The 14,840-nt window shown below is 49.0% G+C and overlaps 1 protein-coding gene across 1 annotated transcript in view; it reads right to left on the reverse strand.

Moving 5' to 3' along the window:
- Window positions 1-14,583, reverse strand: part of LOC136105063 (uncharacterized) — a 70,405-nt gene extending 55,822 nt beyond the window's left edge. The window contains exons 1-5 of the mRNA XM_071812372.1: window positions 14,221-14,583; window positions 10,315-10,515; window positions 9,448-9,560; window positions 6,223-6,606; window positions 2,879-3,003 (exon numbers count right to left, since the gene is read on the reverse strand). The gene's annotated coding sequence lies outside the window, so the exon portion shown is untranslated. The remainder of the gene's footprint in view (window positions 1-2,878; window positions 3,004-6,222; window positions 6,607-9,447; window positions 9,561-10,314; window positions 10,516-14,220) is intronic.
- Window positions 14,584-14,840: the final 257 nt, after the last annotated feature.

Raw genomic sequence — 14,840 nt, forward strand, 5'->3', positions numbered from 1 at the left:
AATAAAACTTGTTTTCACGTTAAAGGTGCGCTGCTGAGCGCTTTGTGCACCGTCCCCAACCTGCTCATCGTCCACGGGAATGTCCTGCAGCAGCATGGGGACCGGGGACAGAGAGGGAAAACGGTGGGGAAAAACATCCATGTTCAAAGCAGCAATTCTGCACTGCTTGGAATGGAGTGTTCTGCTTAACAGCAAAAAAAGAAAAATAAAATAAAATCAATAGCAGGCAACGGCCTTCACTGTATTGACAAAGAGATCATTCACCCTCTCGCCACTGCTGTCAAGCGAAGACCACGGCTCAAACCATTTCCCCAGCACACGTCCTGTAATTCTGCCGGGCGGACAAAAAGGAGGTGAAAGAACTGGGGGGCTGTGACTTGGAACCTTGGTCCCTCCAAAATGGGGGATTATCTGGCTCTGGATGGAACCAGGAGATCAAAGGGCGTTCAGGGCAGGCTCTGCTCCCAGCCCAGGGTGGCTGGAGACCGCTCTTCACCATCTGGAAGGGAAAACAGGAGCCTTCTGCCAGCAAAGATCACGGCTGACACAAATATTGGAGGAGCGGTAAATGTTGAATGGTTGGTTACAGCAGGCAAGCTGTGCTGGCAGATAGACAGGCTGGAAGTGGCCTTTAAAATATCCACATGCCAGGCTGCACACGGGAAACATTTATCAGGGCACCAAAAAGGGCAGTCTGAGGAGTTTCCTGGAGGACAACTCTATGCCAGGAGGTGCGATGAAGAAACAGCACCTTGGATACAAGTAATAGGATGAAAGGACATGGCCCCAAGTCGCGTCGGAGGACATTTAAGTTGGATTTGGGGAACAATTTCTTCCCCAAAGGGGCTGTGGGGCATTGGAACAGGCTGCCCAGGGCAGTGCTGGAGTCACCATCCCTGGAGGGTTGGACAGACGGACATGAGGTTCTCAGGACATGGGGCGGTGCCAGGGGTGCGTTATGGTTGGACTGGATGATCTTGAGCATCTCTTCCAACCAAAATTATTCTATACTATGCAAGAACAGCACTATGGTCCAGGTTCAACCTGGTCTCCACACTTGCAACCATGTCCAACCTGCAGCAAAGTCAACCAAGTGCTCAAGAACCACTGACCTGGGTGATGATCTCCCCTGCGCAGGGACAGGAATGCTGAAGAGCAGCCGTGGGACCAGCCAGGCGCCTCATCTTCATCACCAGAGGCACCTTCAACCACTGAACACTCTGAAACACCCAGCCCATGTGCCACGCGTGTGCTGGTCTTCAGGAGATGAGCCTTCTTGCAATCTCACCTTCCTGTTTTTCCTCTCCTCTGCTTTTTAAAAGCAACTGCTGAGCTTTCACTCCTGCTGATGTTCCCTTTAATGCACAACAAAGTGCAATATTTCCTGTCTCCGCCATGCCAGAGCTGTGGTATCTTCTGCCTCTTGTTGACTTGACATTCATATCCCCTAAAACTCATGGGTACTTCAGCAAACCCAGGTTTGCCCAGGTTGCCCTCCACGCCTACCCCATCACTTACTAACATTGAAGCATTATTATTATTTTTACTATCATATTCCCTCTCTGTGAAGCAGCTACACTGATTAATTATCAGCCTTTGGGACTGCTCATAGCGCACAAGCCTGGAGGCTGCGGAATGAAAAGGATGGCACTACACAAGTGGCCAAGGTTTGGCTGCTCCCACCACGGCTGCAGGATTTTCCATCAAGAAAACATCAATTTCTTGCAAAAGGAACAACTCACCTGGGCATGGCAATACCAATATGTTCTTGTTTCTAAACGAAAAAAATGACTCGAGTGTTTGATAACGTCAAAGCATGATGTTTCATTATTTTGAGGGCACGGAATACTTTGATTTTCATTCTGAAATAACTTTTCACTTAGAAGCTTCTCTTATGTTATAATTGCTTTTAAATGCCAAAATCGACTCAGAATATGTAAACAATTTTGTAATGGTTTCACAGGGACATTTCGGAACACATACAAAAACCCCATTTAAACTAAATTCCCTAATTTTGCCATAAATGGAAAATATACTTCTTGTTCGGCTCCAGGTATCAGTGTAACACCTTGACGGGCTTTAATGCAACTGAGAGCGCCCGCCTGGATTGCAGACAAGGGAAATGTGAATTTGTGACACAGGTATCCGCACAGAGACAGAAACTCCGGGGATGTGAATTGAGAAGATGCCAAAAAAGGACATTCACAGAATCCCAAAATGTCAGGGGCTGGAAGGGCACTGTAAAGCTCATCCAGTGCAATCCCCCCATGGAGCAGGAACACCCAGCTGAGGTTCCACAGGAAGGTGTCCAGGCGGGTTTGAATGTCTGCACAGAAGGAGACTCCACAGCCTCCCTGGGCAGCCTGGGCCAGGCTCCGCCACCCTCACCCCAAACAAGTTTCTTCTCATCTTTAAGTGGAACCTCCTGTGTTCCAGTTTGCACCCATTGCCCCTTGTCCTGTCACTGGTTCTCACCCAGAAGAGCCTGGCTCCATCCTCCTGACACTGCCCCTTTCCATATTGATCCCCAGGAATGAGTCCCCCCTCAGTCTCCTCTTCTCCAAGCTAAAGAGGCCCAAGCTCCCTCCACCTTTCCTCACACAGGAGATGCTCCACTCCCTTAATTATTCCAGAGCACTCATTTCAAGGGCAATCATTTAAAATCCCATTAATTAGTGAACAAAACACCCAGATTTCCTTCCCTCTCCAGCGGCCTCCATGCTGGGCCAACAGAGAGCAGCCAGGGGTGCTTCACGATCTAGAAGCATCATCTCCATCAGCCCAAGCTCGTCACAGAAAGCAGACGAGTGCTGAGCGGAGATGGCTGGGATAAAAGCTATAGCCATGCACTAAAGCACATTAATTGCTTATTAATTACCCCATTAATCACGGTGACACCTTTGTCCGCGTTCCCGGCGGCACGCTCGCGGTTAGCCAGGGCTGTCACACCGCGTCGGGTAAACCCAGATGGTTTTGCTGCCTCATTCCAGACACTCCTGAGACCTGAAGAATGAAAAGCAACATTTAAAAATATATAAATAAAAAGTAAATCAATCCCCGGTACACCAGTGAGCATCCCAACTGCAGCACAGTCAAAAACATGCCCCCTCCTCAATGGCAACAAGCGGGACAAGAAAGCGCAGGTGACAGAGGACTCGTGGGACAGTGATGTTCCAAAGTTTGAGATTCAGGCTACAATTTGCCCGTCCAGGGCTTTGCTGCAGCTTCCCGCAGGCAACTGCGAGTCCCCATTAAATCACAGAAAGCTGTAAACCAATCACCAGGGAAAATTTCTGTCCCATCACCGGTGCTTTTTCTTTATTTTATTATTTATAGCACTCTCTGATTTCCAGCAACTTTTTTATTATGAAAAAAAATTATTTTCTTTGTCTGAAAATTGATATAAAAAGAAATCCATCTCTCAGCCGTCATTTCTCTTAATGATGTTTACATCAGCAGATGGGGAAAAAATCACTTTTTAAACAGAATTTATTACCTGCTGACCCAAAGCTTTACCATACATCACTGTGGTTTCAGAAAGTTAGTTTCCACAGCAACATGATGTAACTCTCCAGCGTGTCTGGGAGCTGCTGGTGTTAACTCTTCAGTCCCTAGCTGTGTTTTTTGTGGATCTCCGCCACATGGAAGTCACTAAGAGGTCTCAAGGGTGGTCAGATGGGAACGCTCAGGCTCAGGAAGCCTGTGCAAATCATGTTTGCATTTGCAAATCAAATCCCCTCATTTAAGGAGACACCAATGAGGTTCAAGCAAGAGTGAAAGGCTGCAGGTGTCCCGGGATGGTGAGAGAATCAGGGAAGGAAATACAACAGGCGCATAAAATCATAGAGTCACAGAATGGTTTGGGGTGAAGGGACATTCCCAGCTCCCCCAGTGCCCCCCCTGCCATGAGCAGGGACATCTTCACCAGCTCAGGTTGCTCAGAGCCCCATCCAGCCTGGCCTGGGATGTCTCCAGGGATGGTTCAGCCACCACCTCTCTGCCCAACCTGGGCCAGGCTCTCACCACCCTCAGGGACAACAATTTCCCTTTATCCAGCCTGGATCTCCCTCCTTTAAGTTATCACCCCTTGTCCTATCACTGGGGAACTTCAGAAAAAGGGAAGATAGTATAGGGGCTTTGCGGAGATGGCCAAGCAGACACTGTTCCACTTCAGACTTCTAAACCAGTGGGGAATCCCCCTGGGGTGGGTGTTTTGCCCTGTGGTTCACACCTTTGCTGTGAAACTGTGGCTTGGTGCAGACATCCCCAGAAAGCAGGTACCTCCCTGGGGGCTCACGGACCACGTGTGTGTGCCAGTATCTGCAGAGCTCCCACAGCTGGACAAAGAGCAAGAGATCAGAGGGAATTTCCAGTGGTGCCGAACGCCAGGGTGAGGGGCAACGGGCACAGACTGAAACACAGGAGGCTCCATCTGAACATGAGCAGAAACTTCTTTGCTGGGAGGTGCCAGAGCCTGGCCCAGGCTGCCCAGAGTGGGTGTGGAGTCTCCTTCTCTGAGACATTCAAACCCGCCTGGACCCACCTGTGTGATCTGCTCTGTGACCCTGCCTGAGCAGGGGTTGCACTGGGGGCTCTACAGATGGCCCTTCAACCCCAACCAGCATGGGATGCTGTGAATACGCACAAAGCAATAAGCACCACCCCAAGGAAGGGAAGGGTTCAGGATGGCACAAGACAATTCTTTGCTCCTCTGAAGACCTTTGCTGCGAGTCCAACCCCATGCTTTGGCCCGGACACAGCCAAGCTTCAGCCACATGTGCCTAGAGAAAAAAACCTGGCTCCCTGAAATCAAGGTTGAGCTCCAATAGAGATAGTTGCACCTATCACTGCATTTACTGATTGCCAGGATGTTGATAAACAATTGATTTTCCTATTTTTTTCCCTGCAAATGTCACCTGGAAGGAGTTTTATACTTCTCTGGTAAACAACGGAAAGAGCCTAAACACACACAGCACAAGCAAACTGTCTTGTGCTGGGGCAGATCATCCCTGCAGCAAACAGCCACGTAAGAAGTTGCTTCTATTGGGCTTTGGGAGTCTACCATGGCGGCAGATGGGAAAAGCATTTACTCGGCGCTTTGGCTCAGACATCTGAATGTCACTTTGGCACCTTATCAAAGAAATCCAGCATCTACAGCCCCTCGGCTTGAGCCAGATACAGAGCAATAGCTGATCCACCCGATGAGAGATTTTAATCAGCTTGCAGCGCATGCCTGTGATAGATCACAGGCCAAGGGAATAAAGGCTGTCGGGGCCGTGGGAGGCGTGTGGAAATGCAGAAAAAGACAAATTGTGCAGAGGAGAAAGCAGAGCCACATAAGCCATGTTCTGAGAACACCATACACGGAGCTCTTGAGAAACAAAACCCACAGGTTTTTAGAGAGAAGACAAGCAAACTGCAGGTTAGCTGGCACTAAAACTACCTGAACATTGATGCTCGAACCAGAGGACCATTTAGAGGACCGTGCATCACCCTAACCTGAGAAAATTTTAAGTAGCATTCACAATAGGCAGCAAAGCACGTGGAGCACAAACACACTGGAAACCAGACCGCACTGTCTCCGATGTCCCCAGAGATCCTCAGGTGCTTCCCAGCTCTGCTCGGTGACACCTCTCAGGAATTCCAAACCTGCTGTGTGTCCTGGGTATTTCCCTCTAGACATCAGCCCCATCTTCCAGCACTTAGGGGTGTTCTCTGTCCATAAATGCAGTGTGGCTGGTATGTCAAATATGTGCTCAACGCTACAGTAATCAATTAGCAAACACGTACCAGGTTTGGGAAAGCCAACTCAGGAGGCTGAGACCCCATTCAGCCAAAAGCACTTGCTCTGATTGACTTTTTTCCCTAAAAACAATTCAAGCTCCCTTTTCTGCATTCTGCATGGCAGCTCTTCCACAAGTTAAAGTCTCGAGTAAAGCTCCTCTGTGCTAATGGGCATTGGCTCTGCCAAAAAAGATACCAGCCACATTTTCAGAGAAAAGAGCAGTACGCTGATGGGGTTAGTATTGCTATCGAGGATCAGATACAAGATTAGTATCATTATCAAAATCAGCCTACCAATACCATTTCCTCCACTTAAAATCCTCCAGTCTAGCAGAGGATGTTGACCTTTATATCAAAAAATGTCGAGCGGCCTATTTATTAGAAAGCTTCAAATTAGATGCCCTAGAAAGAGAAAGCTTTTCCAGAAGCAGTTCTCACCCTTTTCAGCAGGGAGGTGGCCCACGAGCTGCAAAATGCACCAGCGGGTTGGGAAGGCAGCTCCAGGCTCGGCTAAAATAAGTCTGCTTGATTGAAGGAGATGTACTAATCGATCGGGCAGCGCAGCCATGAGGTGTTGTACAATTCCTGCCAAGGACTGAGGGATCCATCCATCATCGCAGCTGGCTACGCGGGCAGCACAGCTTTAAAAGCTCGGCCTTTTTAATGACGCTGTCCCAGGGTAGGAGATGAGGCTTGTGATGGAGTTTGCAATGGAGCAGCCTCACGCTGGGTTGGGGACGGGATCGTGGTGCTGGGAAATGGGTTTTCCGGCACCCTGGGCACAAGCCACCATCCTTCTGCTTGGGGACCAAGTGGGACTAACTGCAAAAGATCACAGAATCACCTTGGTTGGAAAAGACCCTCCAGATCAGCGATTACACCAGCCCTGGCACTACCCCGTGTCCCTGAGACTCACAGAATGTCAGGGGCTGGAAGGGCCCTGGAAAGCTCATCCAGTGCAATCCCCCCATGGAGCAGGAACACCCAGCTGAGGTTCCACAGGAAGGTGTCCAGGCGGGTTTGAATGTCTGCACAGAAGGAGACTCCACAACCTCCCTGGGCAGCCTGGGCCAGGCTCTGACACCCTCACCCCGAACAAGTTTCTTCTCCTATTTAAGTGGAACCTCCTGCGTTCCAGTTTGCACCCATTGCCCCTTGTCCTGTCACTGGTTGTCACCCAGAAGAGCCTGGCTCCATCCTCCTGACACTCCCCCTTCCCATATTGATCCCCATGAATGAGTCCCCCCTCAGTGTTCTCTTCTCCAGCTCCAGAGCCCCAGCTCCCTCAGCCTTTCCTCACACGGGAGATGCTCCACTCCCTTCAGCATCTTGATGGCTCTCATCTCCGTGTCTGTCCAACCCTCCAGGGATGGTGACTCCAGCACTGCCCTGGGCAGCCTGTTCCAATGCCCCACAGCCCTTTGGGGAAGAAATTGTTCCCCACATCCAACCTCAACCTCCCCTGGTGCAACTTGAGGCCGTTTCCTCTGCTCCTGGCGCTTGTTCCTGGGGAGCAGAGCCCGACCCCCCTGGCTCCAAGCTCCTTTCAGGCAGTTCAGAGATCAGAAGGTCTCCCCTCAGCTCCTGTTCTCCAGGCTAATCAGATATCTTCCCTCGAGGGATCTCTCATTGAACTCGGCCCCAACGTCCTGCACTGCTCAGCAAAGCTCCCACCAGAGTCAAAAAGAACATAAAATAAAACCAGCTGCTCTCTGCTGTCACAGCCTAAGTGCATTAATGTCTTTTTATCTACGTGGGGGCACTGTGCCCGACCCCTGTTTCCATGCAATTGGCGTTAATAAAAATCTCTCTCTCTGCAGAAGTGACAAGGGAAAGATACACTTCAATTGGCATGTTTTATCTGAATTGAAACTTGAGTGCAAGTTTCATCTTTCATAAAAGCCCCTGTTGGTAACTCTCATTCGTGACTCTCCTCCAAGACCAGCTTTGGGGCTGATTATTCCCAAAGAAAACGCCCAGGAAACATCTATATAAGGCAGCTCCCAGCTCTGGCTTACAATCTACAAGTCATCTTTCAAACACTTCTTTCAGCCAGTTTAGGTTATTTTTCACTGCAAAATTAACAGCAAAAAACGTCTGGAGACAAACCATTAAAAAGAGCACATGGGAAATAAGTACAGAACACGTCTCGAGTCTTGGCATAAAAAAACTGATGGGTTTAAATTGAGGCAGGCATCGAGTCCTCAGAGCTGAGAGGCAGTAAGTTCAAGTTGGACCTGAGGAAATTAGAACAGCTGCTAAGTCCTCCTTTTGAAGGAGCCTGGACCTTCTAGACAAGCCTGAATGGCCACGTGAGGTCCTCAAGGCACACAGAAATCCTTCTGGAGTTAATAATATTTCAGCGCATTGTCTCAGGACCAAGTGTAGACCTGGCTTTAGTACTTGTGTTCCCAACAGCTCCTCTATTTCCCCAGCTCAACCTCCTGCCCCAGCCTTTTCTTATTTAATCTTGCTTACATTTTCCTTAGTGCTCTTAAAATGTTTATAGGGTGTTCTCTTCAGTTTGGCACCACTCCTGCCTCTTCGCTACAAATGGTTTATCCCATTTTTAATTGATATTAACCATTTTGCCAGCAGCTCCTTCTCTAAGCACGCTGCTACCAGGAACAACTGTATCTGTCCGCACCAAATGAGAAGAAATGATGAATGTGCTTCATCACTCAGGGCAGGAAAAGTGATAGGAATGCGAAGAGACAGTAAATAAGCAAAGCATCCACGGAGCATTTCAAGAGTAAATCAAGTTACAGAAACAATTAAAGGAAATGGAGAATTTGTCTGCAATTACTAGTCATATTGCTTCTCCCATCCATACAGTCAGTTATGCGGCATCAAAATGAAGAACTGATTTGCGTTTCTGAGGTTCCAAGGTTTCAGCACTGAGAGCAGATTTTTTCCAACTGGGAGAACAGGTGTAAATCTCCCTCTTTTCTTCCCCATTTAGCCAGCTCTACCGCGAGGGAACTCAGCTGTCATTTCAACATTAGATGTAAAAATGGGGCAGAACTGAGGCTACAATGGTTGAAACTGAGGCAAGACTTACCCATCCATGGACCAGAGAGCAAAAAAATGCCCCTTCCACCCCCCTTTGCTCAGCAAACCACAACTGAAAGAATTAATTTGCCGTAAGTTCGAGTTGTAGCAGGTAAACTCCAGTCTACATTAAAGCAATGACAATAATGATTTCTTGATCTGTTCTATTCCAGCCCAACGCACAAACCATAGACTGCCGCCTCGCTATCGAACAAATCTAAAATATCGACTGGAACTGTCTAATTGATCGTGGAAAGCAAGTGATTATAGACTGGGAAAGGCGGCGGGTGATTCGTGTTAAGTTTCACAATTAATCTAATTAATAATCCTCAATTAATTTATTGCTATTTTTCAATAGGTAAAAAGGGGAGGTATGACTGCTGCAGATCAAAACACAGCCCAGCAGCTCTGACAAAACCAGGGTGACACCTGCAGCTTGTCACCGCTGTCCCAAACCCCTCCTGTGGGCATCGGGCAAAAGAGCAGCCCCCTCAGAGACAGTCCTGACAATAAATACACTCAGAAGTCCTGATGCAGAGGGGCAGAAGCAGGGACAGAAGGACACGTCTCCTCTGCAAGGCGCTGGAGCGTGGAAACCCAGCGGGGTCTCACCTTCAATTTGGAGAATGCCCTTGCAATGCTCTCCAGCTTGCTAAATGTTGTACGCTCGGAGCTGCCGCATCCCTTCCAGCCGCTTCGGGAAACCAAACCCTGCAGCAGAGATTCTGTAAGGAAACCAAGAGATTTTTGCAGGGTGTGTTGGACCTCTCTCTCCATGGATGGGCCAAGATACTTTTTTCAGGAAGCATTTATTGTGGAATTGAGATCATAGAACAGTTTGGGTTGAAGGGACATTCCCAGCTCCCCCAGTGCCCCCCCTGCCATGAGCAGGGACATCTTCACCAGCTCAGGTTGCTCAGAGCCCCGTCCAGCCTGGCCTGGGATGTCTCCAGGGATGGTTCAGCCACCACCTCTCTGCCCAACCTGGGCCAGGCTCTCACCACCCTCAGGGACAACAATTTCCCTTTATCCAGCCTGAACCCTTGAATTTAAAACCATCACCCCCTGTCCTATCACAACAGGCCCTGCTGAAAATTCTGTCCTCATCTTTCTTATCAGTCCCTTTCAAGTACAGAAATGCTACAATAAGGTCTCTCTGGATGAACACCCCAACTCTCTCAGCCTGTCTCACAGTCTCAGACCATTTCTGTGGCCAAAGCTGTCTCCAGAGATGGAGAATCCTCACCCAGCGCAGGTTGCAGGAAGGGTCTGATCCCCACGGCGCCCACCAAGACCCCACTCCCTCTTTCCCTTTTTAAGGATTTTAAAGAGTAAGAATAAACTGAGCTTCATTCACTGCAGCGAGGATGAAAATAACAATTTACACAAGTCAGAAACTGCCTCAATAGGAGCCCAAGCCCAGCGTCAGTTAAGCCTTTCCTAGCACCAGCTCATCCTCACTCCCACCTCCTTTCCTACCTTGCCAAGTCCCTGTGGTGACCATGGTCCAAGTCTCAGGTGGTAACACAAGGGCTCACATCGCTGCCTCGTTATTCTAATCACCTCATTAGGCACCTCATATTTACTCCAGCATGAGTTCTGCCCGAGGACAGAGCAGCTCATCACCCCGGGGCAGGATGGGGACGACCCTTCTGGAGATGCTGCTGTGCAAAGAGAGCCCTGAAAATGCAAAAAGAGAAGCCAAAAGTGGCTAAAAAACAGAGAGATCAGAGGAAATGATACAGGATGCTTATGGGAGACACGTGGCAGTGCCAGGCTTTGCCTGGAGCTTCCCCTTCCTACTAAAAGACTTGTGTTTAAAATTAGAGTAGGGAAGCATATACAGCAAGGGAGACCTTTTATGTATTTCCCTCTCAAAAGTCAGACAAAAGGTCAGCAATTCCTAAAATATGCAAAAACACACTAAACTCCCCCCATAATAGTAAGAGAAGAAACTGATGCAGGGATTGTGCTGTTCCAGCTTGAACCAGGGCAAACTTCAGCTCACCTGAATGTCCCAAACAGCTTTTAACTTAAAGAGAATATTTTTAAACACCCCAGATTTGCTGGGTTTGAGTCTTTTTGTTTCAGTCAAGTGAGAAAATTCATTTTTAAAGATACTCCGTGGCAAAAGCAGGTTTTCAGCCGCAAGGTCCCGAAATGAACAACTCTTTGGCAGGTTTCCTCTGAAGAGAAAAGGGCATTATGTATTTTTCCATTGAAGTGGATGGGATCTGCCTTCTTTCCTGATGCGAGAGAATGGTGTTTCTGGACAAACCCTGAGCTGGCGTGGAGGTTGGTTATAACCTGCCCAGCTCCAGCCAGGAAATTATGAGGAGCCCAAATCTCGTTGTGCTGCTGCCCGCTTAACCAACTGGGATGTAACGGAGCTTCCCCCAACCCGAGATTCAGAATGAAATCAAGAAAAAAATCAGTTTTATCTTAAATCGTGATGGTGCAAGATCATTTCAGAGCTGGACACTGTGCATTTCCACAGAGCCATTTGGAGTCATAGGAATGGTAGCTTGGGACTGTCAGACTATGGTTCATTTAAAGCAAAGAATTGACTCAACTCAGAACAAAGCTCTTCCATGTGGATTTGCTCCAGTTGCCATTTTTTTAAACTGTAAGCTACAAAACCAAAATTGCAGCAATTGCTATGCCATGTAACCAGCACTGCAGTGGAAAATTCCCACACGGTTCTGGACCTAAACAGAGAGCAGGTCCTGCAAACTGCATTTAAGAACCAAATGGATTTTCCTACGAGTTATCAGGAAGCACTAATGAAATACCCTCTTCTGGAATAAAAGAAACCCCACCCTGCTAACTCCCACAGAAAGTCCCAGCATTAAAAGGCTTCATTAATGCAGGAGATTTGCCCTGCCAGACAAGAGCCATGGTGTCCTACCAGTGCAGTGTTGTCTCTGAAAGCGCTTCATTCCATATGCTTCAGAGGAGAGAACAGGGAAAAAAAAATAATTAAAAGGCTCTTAATGCATCTGGCCAATTAAATAAAGCTGTAAATGGTGAGGAAATAATTCCTTCCTGACCCCTGCAGCAATCAGCTGCTGACCTGAAGCATGAGAATTGATTAGCCTTATCTTCCTGCAGCATGTATAACTACAAATGTTATTACTGGCCGTAAAAATCACCCAGCCCTTTATGGAACCCATTGGTGGCATTTGGCTCTGTGACCTCCCAAACCATGAATTTTGCAAGTTGGAAGAAACACCCCGATGGTGTGAGATGCCCTGTTCTGCTTCCCTGGAAAAGTGGGGCTGGGGGAGATGGTTTCTGATGTACTTCCTCAGTTTGCCCCAGTCCAGCCCTCAATAAATTCTCAGGTTGCACCAGAAGAGGTTGAGGTTGGATGTGGGGAACAATTTCTTCCCCAAAGGGCTGTGGGGCATTGGAACAGGCTGCCCAGGGCAGTGCTGGAGTCACCATCCCTGGAGGGCTGGACAGACGGACACGAGGTTATCAGGGACATAGGGCAGGGCCAGGGGTGGGTTATGGTTGGACTCGATGATCTTGAGGGGCTTTTCCAACCAAAATGATCCTATGACCTTTGTCTCAAAAAACCCTTCTCCAGAACTCCTATAAATCACATTTCCAGCGGCCGGTTATGGCTCCAGCACCCTGTGTTAAAGAAATCCGCACTGAGTGCTGTTGGAAGGAGGGGGCAGCACTTTGAGCTCAGCCAGCACTTCAGGATAAAGAAGCAGAATAGCAAGTGTGGTTTTACTGCTCTTGGCAGTCCTGGCTTAGCAAGCCGGGGAGCCAGGACCCAGGGCCTGGATCTGGCACCTTCTGCATCAGAATAATGAGAGACGGGGTAGTGCCAGGGGTGGGTATGGTTGGACTTGATGAGCTTGAGGGTCATTTCTAACCAAAATAACTCCATGGAATTCGGTGATGCGCAGGATTTAAGTGCTCCCAAGAAGACAAGGCTTACAGCAAGGCTGGTGTCACTCCTCACCGCCGATGGCCATTGAGCAGAGCCCAGGCTTTGCCTCGTCTCCTCTCACTCCATTAATAACACGCCTGTCAGCAGCGGGATAAGGGAAACTTCTCACCTTTTCCTCAGAGACAGCAAAGCCTCCAGGGTGGGATCTACCCTTGTTTTCCAGCAAGAAAACCTCATCCCCCTGACGCAGGTGCTCACTCAGCATCTGCCTTGGAGCAGAGTCCTCTGGCCAAACGCCACCTGCAAAAGCTGGAGCGTCACCTTCTGAGCTGATCGATAAGTCACTGCTGGCTCTCTCGCAGCACAGAGCAGTGTCTCCGTCTGTTGTGCCTCCCTCTGCTCCCTTTTGCACCCGACTAATCACACGTGTGGTCTCCAGAAGGTCTGGGGAACAAGCTGCCAGGGGACATGAGGAAGAGGGGACAACTTAGCTCCTTCAAGAGCTGAAGCTGTATTATCTGGTGACTCAAACCAGTAGTGACAGTGCTGATGTGGCTGCTGGTATGTTCAGAAAACCTGAGCAAAGAGCAGCACTTGGTGGCTCTGGTATCCAAAGAGCATGGGGGGTATCTAAGCGGCAATGCTGGAGATGTAGCCCAAAGCTCCAGCCTCTGATGAGTCTCTGCACAGTTCAACTTCTCTAGCCCATCAGGGCACAAACATCTCCTGTGTCCCAGACAAACCCAGAGGATACAGGCATTTGGAAAGAAAAGTCTTCATGTGATGGAAATGGAATTTCTCACAGGTATGACACCCCATCACATTTCAGCCATCACTACAGCCCTGCAAGAATGAGAAACAGGGAGTGTTAATGAGTGCTACCAAAACTGATGATGCTCTGAGGACCAAACTGCATCCGCTCTGCATCAAGAAGGGAGTCAAAGAGGAAGCACAGAATCAGGAAATCATTTTGGTTGGAAAAGCCCCTAAAGTTCATCAAGTCCAACCGTTCCCTCACCCCTGGCACTGCCCCGTGTCCTGAGAACCTCATGTCCGTCTGTCCAACCCTCCAGGGATGGTGACTCCAGCACTGCCCTGGGCAGCCTGTTCCAATGCCCCACAGCCCTTTAGGGAAGAAATTGTTCCCCACATCCAACCTCAACCTCCCCTGGTGCAACTTGAGGCCGTTTTCTCTGGTCCCATCACTTGTTACTTTTGCTCCATGCCAAGGAACATTCCCCCAACACTGACGTTCCACCACCCCCTCAAGCAGCAGAGCCCTCTCTAAAGTCACTTGGGTACTGAGCTTCACCCCTCCTGTTCTGAGGAGCGAATTTACATTCATAGCCTCAAAATAAAACATTAAAATAAAAAAAAAAAACACAAGCAAAAGCAACAGAGGCGAGAGAAGACAAAGGCAAGGTAGAAGGGGAAGGGGGACAAAAGGGAACGGGCAGCTGCACACTTCAGATCCAGACCTGCTTGAACTCCGCTCGCCTGGAAACTCATTTCTTTTGATGACAGCCCCAATTAGCGTGTGGCTGGCTGGCAGGCCGGGCCGCGGGGAGCCGGTCTCTATGGAGAGGGGGGAAGATTTCATTCACCTGCACGGCTGGCAAAAGCCTGATGTGCTTAAATCTTTTAGAGAGCTGCCTGTGGTCATATTTAACATCACTGCCACATGACTAGAGCTGCGAGAGGCGGTGTCTTGACTCGAGTCGGTGTGAATATGCTGCATCCCGGCAGGATTCTGCTCCGGCTCTTCCCTCGCTGGCTCAGGAGAGGGCAGAGGGCACGAGGTGTCACGAATTTGCAACAGAAGGCAGGACTTGTATGAGCCACAGGTTTTTTTGGGATTTCTGCAATGGCCATGGGTGAAGCACTGCACAAAGGCCACACTGATCCTCCAAAGCCTTGCTCATCCTTATGAAGGGGACGAGGAGCAGAAATAGGATTTGCCATCCATTTTAAGAAGCCTGAAATAGAAACAATCAGCTGTATTTTGCTGGTTGCATCCTTCATACCCAGTACCAAGTCTCCCCGGCTTCTGGGCAGGGACGTGTCCCATCAGGGTCGTGTGTGATGGGAACGCTGTAAT

The sequence above is a fragment of the Patagioenas fasciata genome, chromosome 9, assembly GCF_037038585.1.
Source record: "Patagioenas fasciata isolate bPatFas1 chromosome 9, bPatFas1.hap1, whole genome shotgun sequence".
NCBI classification, from domain to species: domain Eukaryota; kingdom Metazoa; phylum Chordata; class Aves; order Columbiformes; family Columbidae; genus Patagioenas; species Patagioenas fasciata.